We start from the raw sequence: 18524 nt of genomic DNA, 5'->3' as shown, positions 1-18524 counted from the left end.
CTCCTACTAGTATATCCTATTAAGCAGTGTTTTAAGCATTTACTTGCTTTTCTAACCCATTGTCCCAAGGTCCATATTGCTTAGAACAAAAGAATGATCTGGCATATTGCAGCTATACCCTAGTCCCTGGTACCAACTTCTGTCTTAGTTAGGGTTTATATTGCTTTGAAGCAACACCATGATAACTCTTATAAAGGTAAAAATATATAATTGAGATCGCTTACAATGGATAATAGTCCATTATCATCATGGCAGGACATGGCAACATACAGGCAGATACGGTGCTGGAGAAGGAGCTGACAGTTCTGCATCTTGATCCACAGGCAACAGGAAGTGAACTGTGTACCACACTGAGAATAGCCTGAGCAAAGAAAACCTCAAAGCTCACCCATACTTCCTTCAGCAAGGGCATACCTACTCCAATAAAACCACACCTCCTAGTAGTGCCTGCCACTCCCTATGAGTTTATGAGGGCCAATTATATTCAAAGTACCACAGCTTGCCTTTTCTACCATTCTACCAGGGAGTTCTAGACCTTAAATTACCTTTGAGAGGGGAGGTAGTAGGTATGCTCTTGCCTGGAAGGGGCAGACACATTTTACAAGGGGAGTTGCCTTGACTCTCTGGACTATTCCTACACATGCCCTACCTTAGATGGGACTCAGGAATTGATAGCAAAATAAGTGGCGTATCCTTAAGAAAAATCTCAAGCCCCCCCCAGTCATGTTGATACACTAAAAAATCACCAGTGAATGTCTAAAACTTTGGGCAATAATGACTCCTGCATAATTTTTTTCTATGTGATTTGCAATGTTACAACATAGTTACAGAGCTCATTTGTTGTTTCAATATTTATGCCCTAGTTTCTTCTAAGCATGTGGTGTTACTATTGAGTAAAATAAGGGCTAACTGAATACTATAATGTTGTAACAAATAGATCTGATAACAGATATACCATACAATCCTACAGGACAAGCAGTGGTAGAGCAATCTAATAGAACACTAAAAGAAATGTTCCATAAACAGGCTGGAGGAACAAAACCCCCCAAACATAGGTTACATAATGCATTGTTAACACTTACTTTCTTAATGCTAATGAGAAAGGATAACCAGCTGCAGAAAGACATTAGACTACGAAAAGAACTCCTGAACTGAATCAGCCGGTACACTTCAAAGATGTACTGACCGCTGTATGGAAACCAGGACGTGTTATGTTGAGGAAGAGGTTTTGCTTTTGTTTCCACAGGAGAAGAAAAACTTTGGACACTATTAAAGTTGATCAAGATTCAAGTCGAAAAAGCAAAAGCTCTCAATGAGGAGGAATGACAGGTAATCTACCAAGGTGTATTTCATAAACTGTATAGAAACCTCCCAAAGGAAAGGGAAGTGTTTTGCTTTTATTTTCACAGGAAAACTCATCTCCAGAAGGCAAAAGACACTGCATGGGTGGATACTTAAAGAAGGTAGCTATAACCATTAAACAAAAGGACTGTGCCACATAGTAAAATATATACATATATTAAATCTATTTCTCTTTATTTCATAGTCCCTATTCAATTAAACCAATGCTGGCTTTAGAGTTGGATTTGGCTTTCCATCTCTAAATCCAAGCACATTGTTAAAATAAACTTTAGAGTTTCTGTATTGTATCAAGAAGCCAATTGATGTAATACAGAATAAGAGAAAAATGGCGACTGTCATTTGTCTTTTTTTTTTGTTCTTTCTCTCAAAGTATACATTCCCTCATAATTGTTATTTTCCCATTGTTGTCTTTCCTGTTATGCATACATATACAAGTAAACATTTCTCTGCTAACATTTATGTTTGAGTCTCACACAGCCAATGAAGACCTGCCTGACAGCAGTCTCTGGAAGCTCTGGAAACAAAATGGGCCACACCTCCTCAAGTACACTGGATCCAGCTTGCTTCGTTTCAACTGACACTCTGGCCAGAACTTTGGGTACTAACTTCAATCAATACAAGAACTTCAATCAAGATAATGACTTCAATCTGGACCTTCAATCAAGCATTTCCTACCAGACACAGACTGGATACAACCCATTCGGGAACTTTCACTACACTAACAATTTCTTCCCACAGGACCTTTCGAGGCTGTCCTCATCCCAGTTCAGCAGGAAGTAGCTTGAAAAATACTATGCCCTCTTTCCCCACTGTTGACACCTAGTTAGAGCTAGTTACCTATTGTTTAAGGTTTTGGAAGGAGGTGTTCAAGCTTGGACATCTCTTTCAGATGACTTTAAGGTTTAGTTGGAATAGATATAGTTAAGATGTGACATTAGTAGATTATTATAACTTCTTGTAATTCACCTTTATGATTGTTAATTATAGATATTTTACACTGTTAAGTTTTAATCCTCTTTTAGACTAAAAGGGGAATTGTAGGGGGAATTGCTGACCATGCCCGCTTGAGGGCTGGCATGGGTGATGCTGACCATGCACGCTTAGGCATGGTCAGAGCGATGTAGCAAGGCTTTAAATATGAGGGCATGTGGCTCTCTTTTCCCTCTCCCTCCTGGCTGTACAGGACTGGCTCTGGTACTTCCTAATAAACCATCTGTTTCCAAACTAGTTCTGACTCCATTGCGTTCCACTTTAGACACCCAAGTATCTAACATTGGGTAATACACATAGCAGGGAAGTCCTGGACAAAAGGATGACTCATATCTTGACCTGGGCAGGGCAGAACAGCTTACAGTATCATCACCCCAAGAAAAGCGTGCAGTTTAAAACACATGAGTTGTTTAATTCTATGATTTCCCATTCAATATTCAGACCATGGATAACAAAGACTATGGATAAGAGAGACTCTTGTGCTCATCTCTCTTCCATGCTCTCACATGTAATGTAGGAGACACAGAGAGAGACAGAGACAGAGAGACAAAGAGAAAACAGGAGCATGTAGTTTATTAAAGAAAACAACTGGATAGATGCTCCTGTGATACAATATTAAACATCTTCTGGGGGTGGAGAGATGGCTTAGCTGTTAGGAGCATGTACTGCTCTCATAGAGAACCTGAGCTGGATTCCTATCCCTCATAGGAAGTGGCTCCTAACAACCCGAGTCAAAGTTCCTGGGAATCTGATGCCCTCTTCTGGATTCTGCATGCAAGTGTCCATACCCTTTCAGGCATACACAAATTAAATTAGTACATTAAAAACCCTCAATTTTTTTTAGCAGGATCTCACTCTGTAGCCCAGGCTAGCCTTGAACCCACAGTATTCTTCACTCTTCTAAGTACTAGGATTAAAGACATGAGCTACTTACCATGTCTGGCTAATATCTTCCAATCTTAATAATTTGTGGAAACAAGAAATAGTAATAGTAGGTCAAAACCAAGCATAGCTGGTTCATTAAGGACATTAACAGTGCTAAGATGTGAGTCTTTTTGAACAGCACCAGTTTGATACACATCATCCTGCAGCCAGAGTTTCTCATATTTCTTATGTTTGTCTAATTCAGTTTCATCTGTTCTGAGGACTTATTAGGTCACAGTCATCCTGTGATATTTCTCCTTTTTCCATGTTCAGGAAAGTTACCTAGATTAAAATGCTTGTGGAAGTGCTAGGGGAACTTGGTGCATATAGCTTCTACTTAAGGACCAGTTCATTTTCAACACAGACTACAATTTCCTGATTTTTTATAACCCCCAAAGCTTCCTTAATCCTCTTCCTTTAGAACTCATTAGAGCTCCACAGAGGCCTTTTCTTTTTGGAGATAATTCCTTGTAAACGGAAGCCCTCAAAAACTCTGGCTCTTCCTTTGGTGGGTACACAGGGGAAAGATCAGCTAGAAGTGAGGAAAGGACATCTACTGCTTTCTTGTTCCCACGGAAACCAGAATGCAACAGAATCAGTGTCTTAGCCAAACATTTTCCATTCTTCAAATAAGCAAAGAATAAAGGCCCAATAACTTTCTGAAAGGCAGACAAGAAGCTCAGTCTGAGAAATACTCAGCCTCCAGGCCAAATGCATTGAGTCAAAGCCATTTAGTTTCTCTGGCATACTTTTTGTTTGTTTGTTTGTTTTATTTTTTAGCTTTCTTAGCAATAACAGTAAACCAGAATATTTAATGGTTTTTAAAAAAGAAAGGAAAAGTCCCTAAACAGCCTCACAGTGGTCTAAGGATAATAAGCTGGCTACAATCTATGTTCATCTATATTTGGTGGAAGAGGAATAAAGAGCATGTGGCAAGAGGGGTCTGACAGTTGAGAGTGGGTGTGGCCAGCAGGGAAGAGATGGGGAACATGTACCTGGTTGTTTTACTGGGGTTTCAGGAATGACAGCTTGAACATTGAGAGAAGACTCAGAAAACAACCACCTAGGTGAAATAGCAATATAAGACATTATATAGTACTGTCCCATCTTTTATCAGCCATTTCAGCTATCTACACTCAACCATGGTCTGAGATACTAAATGGAAAATTCCAGAAATCAGAAGTACATTATCTTTCAATTCCACCTTGCTACTAGAGGTGTAATGAACTCTCACACAGTGCCATTCCATCCAGCTATGGACATGAATCGTCGTCATCCCCAACACCTTATGAGCTACTCTCCTGGATTGTCAGGCCTTCTCTCTAAGTGGTACAGCATGTGAATCCAGAGTTCAGAGGCAAGTGGTTCCAGGTATCCACTGGGGCCTTAGGACAAGCAGGGACTAATACACTATGTTTTCTAAATGATAATTGCATTTTTTCTGAAAGTCATCAACTTCAAGCCTTCCCTGCTTCATTTTTTCTTCACAGCACTCAGATGACATGCTCTAAATTTTTATCTTATCCTTTGGTCCCCTCCACTAGAACATAAATGTCACAAGAGAAGATGCACTGGTTTACTGTCTGTCCTCACCCAGCACCATTCTGGGATACCATCATTCTCAGCATGCTCAGTAAAACAATGAAGTATGAAAAGATCTGGTAAGATTTCTTGTAAAGCCTTATGTTTTAGACTTTGCAGGCCAAAAAACAAAACAGAAGAAGCTGTGTACGTACTTATATAACAGCTATTTTTAAAATGTGGAAAATATTTTTATCTTGTAGGCCATAGAAAAACAGGCAGCCAGTCAGATTCAATCTTCTGGCCTTTATTTGTCAGTTCCTACACTAGAGGATTAACTACTCAACAAAAATGCAAAGTACCTTTCAAGTAGCCTGTTTCACTAGCCATTTCTGGCAACATTCAGGAACTCAGCCAATCACCCAAACATGGCACTCACCAGTTCTACATCGTTGTAGAATATGGAATGCTATTTCTTCACATCTAAATGTTATAAGGTGTATCAGATCCTAGTAGATGTTTATTACTAAAGACCTACTGTGTGCTCTGTATCACGCAAAGAACTAGGAACACACTTAGTTAAAAACTATCTAGCAGCAAGTCACAAATATAGATTATTAATTCTTTTAGAAAAAGAAGCAACCAAATACAATTTACTTGGAAATCTGTGTCAAATTTACACATGTGAGATGCATTATGGAATGTATCGTCCTAATTCTGGAATGGCTGTGTGCACACATTATGATGAATCTTATATTTTACATTGATCAGAATGTCTCAAGTTAATCTATGATTCTCTAGGTACATGGAGTCATCTTGTAACTGGAGCTTAATGTCCCACATGATATAGCTGCCACATTCAACTTACTGCTTCAAGATATGGACCCTGGGCTGTTTCCAGTTCGCTAAAGACACTAACCTCATGCAGTCTCCTAGCAGACCTGGGAAATTTTTCTCAGAATGTGTCCCCAAATGGGTACTCTTTTTATGTGGGTTCTCAGTCCTGTACAAACTCAGTAATGATTTGCTTGAGCCTTCCAATGTTCGCCATTCTCGAATTTTCCTTTATATTCTCGTCTGCCATTTGGGTCTCCCCTTCAGAGACCAGCCTGTTAGTCACTTTGCATCACTGTGGCAAAATACCTGAGCAAATCAATTTATATCAGCACACGATTTCACTTGATAGCCTATTAGCTCCATTGCTTTTAGGCCCATGGCATTGCAGCAATATGGTAGTGGCATGTTGCTAGTTACATGGCAGCCAGGAAGTGGGAAGGAAGTTGAGGAGAGACAGAGGAAGAACAAGATGATGTCAATGAGACATCATCTCCCACATTCCTACATTCACCAATGGTTTAACCCACTGGTAGAGCCCTCATGATTGAACCATTTTTGAAACTAATGATGAAATTAAAACTAACGCCTAACCCTTTTGGATTATCATTTCATAGATAAAATTATATATTTATAATTTCTGCCCTTTGCTGATGTGTTTCTAAAACCTTTTTGCTCTTTTAGAAAATTCCTGGTTGATGATCCTTTGGCATTTTTGTGGTAGGAGCAGAATCTTCCTGGGAACAAAAGATGGAGAAATTCTTTGGCTATAATCCATAACTTGTAACCCACTGAAAGTACAGTCCCTAACCTCCCTGTTGGAATACGCAGTGTATCACTCTTATCATTTTTCTCTGTGCACAAGGATGAAAAGCCATTTGGTTGCACTGTGGTCCCAGGATGTCTCCAAAGAGGAAAAGTGTCCACCGATCCATACCTCAAACAGGAGCGGGAAACACTTCTAAGATGCCAGGAAGAGATTCCTTATGATGCTCCATCTTTGTGACCAGTGGAAGACTACTGGGCCCCACAGCACTTCAGATACATATATAGTCTGCACAGTGTTAGGTGGCACTGGATCTTACCCAGCATGTCCCCTTCTTCCTGGCCTCTGTCTTTTATCAGTTAAATATTTTGCCTATAATTTTCATTTTCTCTGCTTCAGTTGCATTCCTATTATTGGCAGCACAGAAGTAACTTCATGCCTCTTGTTGGCCTGACATACTGTAAAGAATTTCTCCTGAATAGCCACTCATGTCTGTATAAGATGACCTTTGGCACACTTAAATTTGATTTTCAAATTGTGAATTTTTATGCTTTGGTTGGTTTGGTAAATGTATATGACATTGGAAGATGGATGTGGTTTTGGGGGGAGGAAACCTGAGGGGAGCTGAAGGATGGTGGGGATGGGCATGATCAAAATACATTGTATACATGTATGGAATTCTCAAGTAATAAAAAAGAATACATTACAAAAGGAAACTTGGTAAGCTCGCTCACAGTTAGGAGTGTTTGCTGCAAGGACTTTAATCTGGTTCCTAGCACATGCTCCAGGACACTCAAGAGCATCCACAACTGCAGGTCCATAGGATCTGGCGCCCTCTTCTGGCCACCGCAGGCATTTGCTTTCACTTTCACAACACTCATAATTAAAAATAAAATAAAATCATAAAAAGCTCTTCTTCACTCTAAAGTCACAGCTTTCTCCTATTTCTTCCCTCTGTATTAGCTTGGTCATTTTACTCTCATGTTAGTGCCTGAGCCCACAACAGATCACGTCCCATTATTGTTGGATGTCTTCACTGTCCTATACTAAGCAGACACCAGATATAAAGATACAATGTGCTTCTCCACTTGTTATGTCATCACTCCAGCCTACTTGCAAAAGCACTGTTATTTTTAAGCTATCGCTTCATAAACTGTTTTTATATCTAAGAATGTAATTCTTCCTTGAGTTTTCTGTTTGCCCACTTGCATTTGTAGAATTCTGTCCTTTCTTATATAAAACAGAGACAATTTATCCTCTGCCTTCTCTACATGTCCCATGCCCATCAAGAAAAATCTAAACTGAAGTTTTCATTTGAAACTATAGATGAATTTGGGAACTAAATTGACATGTGAAGTATCACATCATTTCATCTGCGCATTGCAAATCTCTCTGCTTCTGCCCTAAGGATAAAATATGGGACCCAAAGAGTTCAACAATCACAGTTTGTCTGGAAAGACAGAAAGCTGGAGGCATTTTAGCTGTGAAGGAATTTAATCCAGGAAATTAGAAATCTATGGAATGCTTGGAAGAGGGAGACTATCAAGCAAAATCATTCCTGGTTCTCTGGAAATTCAAAGAAGAAGCTGGGGATGCTGGGAGTTCTGAGACTTTCCAGAACACCAGGGAAGATACTACTGCGGGCCTCGGTCATCTGTGCTGCCCAGGCTTAGTCGACCAGCTGCCACACACGTTTGCCAACTGTTGCCAGCCATTACCAGTGAATGACTAATTTTTCTCTCATATCTTTTTTATCTTTTAGATGCCTTGAAAATTCCTTTCATTGGCAAATCTAATCCAGAAGTAGGTATAATGCCAAGTTGGCAACACAGTACAAAAGAAAGGGAGGTGCTTGCTAATGCTGCTAAAGCTAATGCATGATTCTTGACAACCTGAAGTTTCAGACACATAGTACTAACACAACTTTAGGTATGATTCAAAGAAAGCATATTTAATTGACTCAATGATATGGCACATTATTTCACTTGAAAAATACCAGAAATATTTTAACATCTGCAGAAGTTTGCTTTCAAGATAGGATGACATTTTATACAAGAAATTGTATCTCTAGAAAGATCACACAGTCAACAAGGCACGGTACCCCTCATTGCTCAGCACCCCAGACTTTAGCAAACTGTGTCTAGTTCAACTCCTGTTGAGACAATATGATGAGTGCCCCGGCAGCAGCACTTCAACACAGGTACTTGGTGAATGGAATTTGCCCACGTGTGTCTGTGTGTGAATGAATGACATATCAATGCACCTAAAATGCAAATATGTTATTATATACAGCAGTGATCTCAAAGCATTTGTGATCACAGTCTTTGTCAATAAAGATGTTTTTATCATGAATGAATACGAAAATTAAATGAATGAAGCAAAATTACAGTTCCTAACATTCCTTCCAGTGTCTCTAAGGATCATCTTACACAGCCCCAGAGTATACAGACATCTGTAGAGTACTCTGACTTTCTGAGATCCCATTTTAGTTTGTATTTCCAAGTTGGCCAAACTCAGAAACTTCATAAAAGTTGTCCATTAGCATGCAGTGCTCTGCTTTGACCAAGACTTAGATTCAATGACTTAATAAGGGGCAAAACTGACCAAGACATTTTGCTCTAGTGGATCACAACTGCCAAGATGGTGATGGCAGCAGACACCAAGAGGGGTAGGGAATTCCCTGTCTAAGAATCAATAGCAAAAAAGCTGCAACAAGGTGGGGCACAGGTTCTAGAAGGAGTACTAAAGTTAACAGGTGGTAACACATGAATAGGGTGAGAATGAAGTTCAAAAACATGAGACCAAACAGACAAAAACAGCCAGTAGAGACAGAGAAATGCTGGGTTAGGTTGCATGTGGTTGGGGTACATGGTTGCTACTGTTGCCAGGATCACTAATTCAGACGCCAAAGCCTCAAAATAGTAGTAGGGAGTGGTTCAGACAGCACAGGATCAAGTTTCAGTTGGTAGCAGCAAGCACTCTCAGGGCTCAAACATGGTGAGATGATTATCTTAAACATATGCCTGGGAATAAGAATGGTTTCAAGAAAACCAACTGTTATTCTGTCTCTTTGTTTCCAGCATGGAAAGACGTGCGATCCCTGGCAGGATCTGCATGTAAGTGATACAGTTCAAAAGAGAGAAGCTTTCCCAATGGAGGCTTTGCAATTCTGAAGGGAAGTTTTACCCAATGGAGGTGTTACCACTCTTCTCTGAAGAGAAAGGTATCCTGGCAATCAGGAGCCAAGGACTCCCACAGAGTCACACCATCCAACAAACCTCACACAGGATTTATTGGGACAGACACAGAGTGGCCTTCTCTGCTTGGGGGAGAAGCAGCAGGGAACTGGGCAGGAGACAGGCTTATATAGGGGTTTGTGGGGAGGAGTTTTACAGGGTAAAGATTTTCAGGATGGAGATTGGTGAGATTTCAAGACCTGAGCTTGGAGTGAGTCCAGGGATTGGTGAGATTTTGTTCTCAGGGATTGGTAGGTTTTGATCAGGAAATTTTCACCCAGAAACAAAACAGGTTTTGAAATTTTAGAACTCAAAGCACATGTTAAAGTCAGAATAACTTGCATGGCAGAGGACTCACATTCACTGGGAGTTTAGAATTCATTTGTCCAGATGGACAGTACTCCACAGAGGGCCACTGTTGCAGTTTGAATATGAACTATCCCCAGTAGGCTCATGTGTCTGAACACCTGATCTCTAGCTGGTGATAACCCTTGAAAACCTTTAGGAGGTAGACCCTTCCTGGAGGAAGGTCCTTGGGGGCAGTAATGGACTTCTTAGAACTGGGCCCCACTTCCTGTCCTTTCTCTGCTTCCTAGCTATGAATACAATGTGCCTAGCTGTCTTACTGTCCTGACTCTATCTATACTTTGATCACTATGATGGATTGTATCCCCTGGGACTGTAAGCCAAAATTAACCTTTCTGTCCTTAAATTGCTTTTGCCCAGACTCACTGTTATAGCAACAGCAAAGAAAGTATCTAATATAGACATTGTCTCCATAGAACATTCAGGGCCTGGCACTGAAGATATACTGTTGCTCTTTAGGTGCCAAGTGTGGTTCTCGAACCACAGCCTTGAGCCAGAGACAAAGTCACTGCCCTCACAAGACTTCATCCTCATGGTGAAGCTGACATAAGTGAAGCATAATCCATTCAGAGAGTGGTAGTCCAGGAGAGGGAATAGATGTTCCAAGGGAGGAGAAGGTTGACTTTTGTGGACAAGGTAACCAAGAAAATGACTGGAGGACATGCATGAGCAAATCACATGCATTTCCAGAGGAAAAAGTTTCCAGAGGGAGGACAGCTTGTATGTTTCTAAGAACGACACGCTTATGTGCCTGAGAGCAGGGTACAATAGAGAATGTGGCTAGAGAGGTCTTAGGAGGGGAAGCAGGGTTAAAAAACAAGAATGGAGACACCTGTGGCACTAGATTTTGACAGTCCTTAAAGGCTGTGTTCAGAGGTTTAGATTTCAGCCTAAACATGGAGAGAGGAGCCAGTATACCTTTATTTGTGATTTTTGAAGATTATTCTGACTGAAGTCTGGGAGAATCTTAATTGTAAAAGGCTTAGGAGAGGAAGCAGTGTACTAGAGCATGATAGCTGGTTCAGGTTAATGCTTAGGATTTGTGAGTCAGTTAATAAACCCAACCATTGAGAGGAGGGAGAGGGACCTGGGATTGCCATGTAAAATAATTTTCCTTCTAATAAAAAAGGGAAAAAATAAACCCAACCATTACTGAAAATTGAGTTATATAAATGTATGATAAAATAAATGATAGCAAAAGATTGTAAACATTGAAAATATACCTGATTATTTTACTGTAGTCCACTATTCTCTGTGCTCTTGAGGTCTCTTATAGTTTTCTGAAAAGATGTATTCCATTATTTTTAATCACGTGTATGTTCATGGATGGTGTATGGGTATGTGTACATCTGTGCTGGTGCCCACACAGACCATTGGTGTGGGTACCTAGTGCTAGAGCTATGATCATTTGTGAGCTTCATGATCCAAGTGTTGATCATCTTTTCCATAAGACAACAGTAACTGATAGCAATGGAGCATGAATATGATAGTTGTATAAAGGCAGGATTTGTCCTTATTTTCTCAGAAATTAATACAGTGCATAGTGTGTGGAATAAATCCCATGTTCAACACATTCTCACCCTGTGACGGAATATTATTTTAGGATTATAAGGACTTACATGAAAAGTCATAATTATTTCATCAGGAGGACCTATCACATCAGTTTCCTTGAAATTGCAGGTGAACAGATTCTAGTCACTAAAATCTGGAGCTCTCCATCCACCTTGCTTGACACATTTGGTGGGCTATGCTTCTTGGTAATGATGGCATTATTGGAGTGGATTTATTATACAATAGGAGCATCTTCTTTTACAAAAAAAATAGAGCAAGATGCGTTTGTTAATTAGCATGCCCATAATATACGTGAATGTGTATTAGTTTCTCATAGGAATCTGTTGTGGAATAATCCTTTTGTACACTGTGGCTGTGATAGGGTTAATAAAGAAAGAGACTGGTCAATATCTGAACAGGATAAAGTTAGGCAGGAAAGCCAAACTGAAAGAGGAAGAAGGGTGGAGTCTGGAGACCCCAGTAGATGCAGAGGAAGCAGGATGTATAGAAAATGAGTTAAGAAACCATGATCCAAGGGGAAATACATAGATTAATAGAAATAGGTTAATTTAGTTGTAAGAGCTAGTTAGCATGACCTATCAGTGGAGCATTTATGATTAATAATAAGACTCTCTTGTGGTTATTTGAGAAGTGGCTGCTGGAAAGGAAAAACTCTGCCTACAAACAGTGTCCAAACATTCAGCAACTACATCCACACAGAACCTGACAGAGTTTTTAAAAGGCTTCTAAACACACATAAAAAGAGTCAAGCATGGCTTCTTGGTAAGCATGACTTCTTAGTAGCAGCATTTTTCTCAGGTGGGTCTACTTGCTGGTGATGAGCAGTGGCACAGCTCCTTTAACAGATGGCTTCCTGGCTTAGTACAAGGGGCAAAAAATCATGCTTCTCTTTTCTGAGGCCCTTCTACAAAACACTTGAGTGGAGATCATGAGTATGCTACTTGGTGGCAGTGTAGACCCGGCATTTGAGAAGCTGCTGTGGGGTGGGAAAACTTCATCTACAGGAATCAGCCTGTGTGGTCACACACACACACATACAAATACACACACACACACACACACACACACACACACACACACACACACACACACAGATACAAACACAAATACACACACACATACAAATACACACACACAGATACACACACACAGATACACACACACATACAAATACACACACACATACACACACACACACAAACACAGATACACACATACAAACACACACAACATGCACACACATATAAATACACACACATACACACACAGAGACAGAGAGACACACAGAGAGAGACACAGACACACACACACACAGAGGTTTTTGGTTGTATCCAAGACTTAACAGATTGAGTGATGCCCACCCACAGTAGGTAGGGAAGGAATCTATTTTTGTTTTGATTTTGATTTTTTGAGACAGAGTTTCTCTGTGTAGCCCCGGATGTCTTGGAATTCACTCTGTAGACCAGGCTGGCCTTGAACTCACAGAGATCTGAATGCCTCTGTTTGGGATTATGTATACTCATAAGTAAGGTATATGCCACCACTGTCAGACAGGCAAGAAATCTTTATGAAGTTTACTGAGTAGACTTAACCTTTGGACACCTTAACTGACACACCCCAAAAATAATGTCTTATCAAATCTTGGGACATTACAGAGTACAAATTATATATGTCCAATAATAATATTACCCTCTTCCAAAATGAATCTTACTTGGGTATGGCTAATGTCAGAGCTAAAGTAATAAATGGGTCCCAAACAAAGTGGAGGAAATGCCTTCCTTTAGTTAGGCTGTACTCAGCATGTGAGAAGTTACCAAAAATATGAATAATGGTCAGATAAGGAAAAAGACACAACATGGATCAAGGACAGTTCACCAGAGTCCACCCAAATCTTCAGATTATAAGTATACTATCACGAGCAAAGAGAAAATAAGCACATCAACACAATTACTTCTCCACTGTACCAACAAAAGCACATTTATTTTCTGTTAAGAGTGTTCTTTCATCACTGCTAAATTAGTCTTCAAGTCCAAGATCTATAGGTAATGATTATAACTGGCTATTTTCTGTTCCTTTCCTTTTAAAACTTCTTCTTCTCTCTCTCCCTACCTCTCTCTGTCCCTTTCTCCCCATCTTCCTCTCCTCTCCCTCATCTCTTCCTCTCTTTCCCTCCTCCTCCCTCTTCTCCCTCCCTCTCTTCATCCCTCTCTTTCACCCCCTCCCTCCTCTCCCTTTCTCTCTCTCTCTCCCTCCTCTCTTTCCCCTCTCTCCCCCATTTGTGTATGTGTGGGGGGTTATTTTGCATACACATTTGTTGTAGTACGTGAGCACAGATTGGAAAAGATCTGTGGGAGTTATTTCTCTTCTTCTATCATGTGGGAACTGTGTATTGAACCCAGCTCATCAGGCTTGGCAGAAAGCTCCTTTACTCTTTGAGCCATCTCACTAGCCCACATCGGAATAGACTAAATCCAGTAAAAAAAGCCATATATTAACCAGTAAACTATATTTTTAATGGATAAAGGAAAATAGAAAATTAAAATGCAAAATGTAGGTAGATACCATTATCCTTGTTTTTGAATCTGTTCTCAAGGCTATGTTTGGTCACAGACTTTCTTTCTTCATTATCTGTCACATGTCTCTCTGTCCTCACTTAATACGTTGAGTGGTCAGGGTTCTTTTCTTGATAAGCTGGCTCTTACCACCTTTCCTAAAATACTAAGCCCTGAGTAGCCTTGCCTGTTTGAGATTTTTAGGATATTCAAAACACTATTCGATGCTAAAGGAACCCCACAGAGAACACAGCACACTATTAATAGAAAATTAGCAGACTCAAACCTATTCCCACCATATATCAAGAATGTTATTGTTTTTAGGAATTAAGCACTCACCCCAGCCACATTATGCCAAGACCACACAGTGCTGCATTTTTCAATGTATATTAATCCTTTACATTATAGCAGTTTGCAAAAAGACTGTAAAATGAACCATGCCTGTCTCATTATCAGAGAGTCATTATCCAGTCAGTGCATCACTTACTATGCACTGATCACCTGTGATTAAGAGGTGAGGAAGATTCTACCTTCCAGAGGCTGTCTTCTGGTCTGTAGAGAGAATGGCATCCTCACCCTCTTGGGCTCTTCTGTAATGTTCTCTTTTATCGAATGGATGGTTGGTTCTGGGGGACAGTGTTTGGGAAAAGAATAACTTTCTATACCCTCAAATTATTCCAAACAGCCTTCCCCTATCACCACAGAGGTCAGTCTCAATAAATCCTCCCTGCTGCTTTTGGAGTCTATCTTGTTGTCAGTACAACCATGTGACATTAACTCCAACATTCTCCAAATCCATTAGAGCAGCATCTATCTGCTCATGGAAAGTGTAACTTGGGCCAATGTGGTTGGAAACCTGATTTAGGAATTTTGGCTAGAGACAAGTATGAAGTGTGCTGATTCGGAGAGAACAGCACTCTGAAGATATGCAACAAGAACAGGCACGTTTTGTAGCCCAAGGGAACATGACAGAAAAACAGGCTGGGCCACTCCGGATGACTTTATGACAGTCAGTGTCTGGTTGTAGAAGCAGAGCATAGCAGCTATGGGGAGAAAGATCATTTTAGTCACTTCTGCCTTGACAAAACACCTGACACTGGTAACTTAATCTAACTTAAACCTTAAACAAAAGTTTAAGGAGATTCAGTCTGCCCAGTTGGAGCAGGTAAGATAGCAAAATCATGAGACATCACTGTATCTACAGTTATGTGATAGTTTGAATGTAATTGACCTCTATATGTTCATAGGGAACAGAACTATTAGGAGGTGTGGCTTTGTTAGACAAAGTGTGTATCACTGCGTGGGGTGGGCTTTGAGATCTCCTATGCTCAGGCTACACTCAGAGTATGGTACACAGACTCCTTTCTGTTGCCTGCAGTTCAAGATGTAAGACGCTCAGCTCCTTTTCCAGCACCATGTCTGCCTGCATGTGACCATGCTTCTCACCATGACAATAATGACCTAAACCTCTGAAACTGTAAGCCAGCCTCAGTTAAATGTTTCCCTTTGTAAGAGTTGCTGTGGTCATGGTGTCTTTTCACAGCAATAGAAACCCCAACCGAGACAGGTTAGGAAACACAGGGAGGTGAATACTGGAGCCCAATTGACTTTCTCCTGTTCTCTTTTCTTTAGTCTGAAATCTCTATTCATAGGATGGTGTTGCTCATATTCAGGGTAGGCCTTCCTTCCTCAGTTAAATCTCTCAGGAAAACCCCTCCAAGACATACATGCCTTTGCCCCCTGGGTAATTCTAAATCCAGTTAAGGTGCTAACTAACATTTTACTATCCCCCAAATGAAGGAAGCTTGTGTTGGTTTTTCTGAACCTTCATGAATCTTGCTCAGTATAGAGTTTGGGAAAATCTGAAGTCAAGACCGTTTCCTACATCACTATGAAGGCAACAGTATCCCCATCTTACTTTTCCAAGTGATTTAAATCAGGTAGGATCAACTTTGTTTGAAGCACAAACCACATTCACAGAAAACTATTGAATTCCATATCAATGGCTGTCACTGAGTTTTCTTGACTTTCAAGAATTTAGGATTTATTGTATAATGATACTCTTATTATATCCTAGCAAACTAGAAAATTCCAGCAAAGGTACATGTGAATAATGTATATTTACTTAAGATTCAAAAACTGGCAGAAACAAGTCATACCCAGATAGGTTTGAAACCTCTTTATCAAAAGCATACCAATGACACCAGGACTCCCCCTAGCCTCCCAGAACAGTCCTTTAACACATGAGCCTTTAGAGAATTCAAGACCCAAACTATACCACTGCTCTGAACATGCTATGCCAGAAACATAAAACTTATTAAAGAAAAAACTGAATATTTTTAATTGAATTTTAAAAATTGGAAAATTTAATAAAAAGTAAAAAAATTTAAAAACATGAAACACAAGCTATGTTGGTTGTATTGCCTGTGATTTGCCAAGTAATTTCAATTTCCTTTAATATTTGGCCACTAGCAAACACATGATTTTATATGTGTTTGTGTGTAGGGTGTGTGTGTGTGTGTGTGTGTGTGTGTGTGTGTGTGTGTATGTGAGTGTGTGTATGTGTGTGCACATGTGTACACATGTGTGATTGTGTTAGACATGTGTGTGTTTGTGTGTACTTGTGTGTGTATGTGTGACTGTGTGTAGGCTACAAAATGGCTATGTTCAAATATGCTTTACTAGAAGTAGATGCAGAGTTAATACAAATGCAAAGAGAGTTGTTCAATATGGCTGCTTAAACAAGGTCTGAACAGCAATAACAGTAGCTGATATGCCAACAAGGATAGGGAAATTCCCTGGATGAAGAGCTATAGGCAACTAATGACTGCTGAGTGAGGGGTCACTAGTCTTCCCCAGGGATGAGTACCCTTATTGGTTATCCAATACCAAGTAGTCAGTCTTAAAACCATATATATATATGCAACACTAAACAGACTCAGTAGGTTGTACTTATGTATTTATATATTTATTCATATATATGTAACAATACTAACTAAAGAAAAAGAAGTGGGGAAAATATCAAAGGGGCTTGAGGGGGAAAGAGAAATAATTTAATTATATTTTAATTAAAATAAAACTATTTTTTAAAAATAAATAAGATATTAACAAATTCAGTTGGAGAGTTTGCTAAGCTCCGGAGTCACAGGTCAAGTTTAGTGGCTGAACTGCAAATCCTTGGACATGCGACACAGAATTGGCAATTTTGAGTCAAGTAAAGGAGACTCATGCTAGACTATCTCCAGGGGATGATAGGGTGTTCTCTGCCCGAATCCCTTGACATTTGCACTGGGTAGTTCAATCACAAGTTGGTAGATCAGTGGCACTATAGCCAGCTTAGTAATATTTGTACTCTTCTTCATGGGATCCAGGTGAGGGTCTGACATGTTCCATAAGTTCTCAGGCACAGCTCTTGGCTCCTGGCTTCTCTGATATAATAGGTTTTAATATACCTATGAGCCCATGTGCTTCTAGTTTTCTTTGATAAAGTTGATGGACAGGTGATGGTATCTGCATTTACCAGATACAGACATCCTGGTTCTACAGTTCTTTGAAAAGAACCAGATGTTGCTGTAATAAATTGAGCTACCAAGGCAAGATATCACCGGAAGCCACTAATTTACACACCAGGGAATAAATGATGCTGAGCATAGCCTGGGGCCCCACAGTTACATATCTCTGTGTCACAGTATTTTTGAAGATCTCAGGAGCTATTTATACCCTATTCTCAGAAGTAGACAAGTTGCTCTGGGGGACATCACTATCCCAAATATGTTGAATTGAAGTTAGGCAGAGTGGCACTCTCAACACCTGGGAGGCTGAGGCAGAATGATCAGATGTTCAAGGCCATCCTCAAAAAAAAGTGTTGAATTGATGAGACATTTTAGAGTATAATGGAAGAAAGGTTTATAGCTATCTGAGGATTGACTGATGGGGGAAAGAAATAGAAGAAAGGTAAGTTTGTCAAAGGAAAACATTAACATCTATACTTTTCCTCCATATGATAGCTGATTTATATAGTACTTGTTGTATCACAAGCTACTTCTATGGATTTTCATATGTAAGCCTCAAAACAGCCTAAGTTGGTAGCTATTTTTGTGATTACAGATAGTATTTTATTCTTGTGGAATTAAGCACAAAGGGGTTAAGTAATTTACCCCACTCCCATAGTAAGTATCAGAGTTGGAATCTGAGTTTGGGTATCTGCCTGTCCATTTGGCCTCCTCGCATGCTATGCTGTGACCATTTGTACAGTAATATGACATTGCAGGTTCATAACATTAATAAATAGGGCTAGATTCAATTTCACTACAGAAAATAAAGATATAGCCATCAATCAGTCCTTATTCCATTTTCTCTCTAATTATATAAGTGGAAGATAAAACAAATGTCAGCTCACTT

The sequence above is a fragment of the Cricetulus griseus genome, chromosome 5, assembly GCF_003668045.3.
Source record: "Cricetulus griseus strain 17A/GY chromosome 5, alternate assembly CriGri-PICRH-1.0, whole genome shotgun sequence".
Taxonomy (NCBI): Eukaryota; Metazoa; Chordata; class Mammalia; order Rodentia; family Cricetidae; genus Cricetulus; species Cricetulus griseus.
This window is presented reverse-complemented; position numbering follows the sequence as displayed.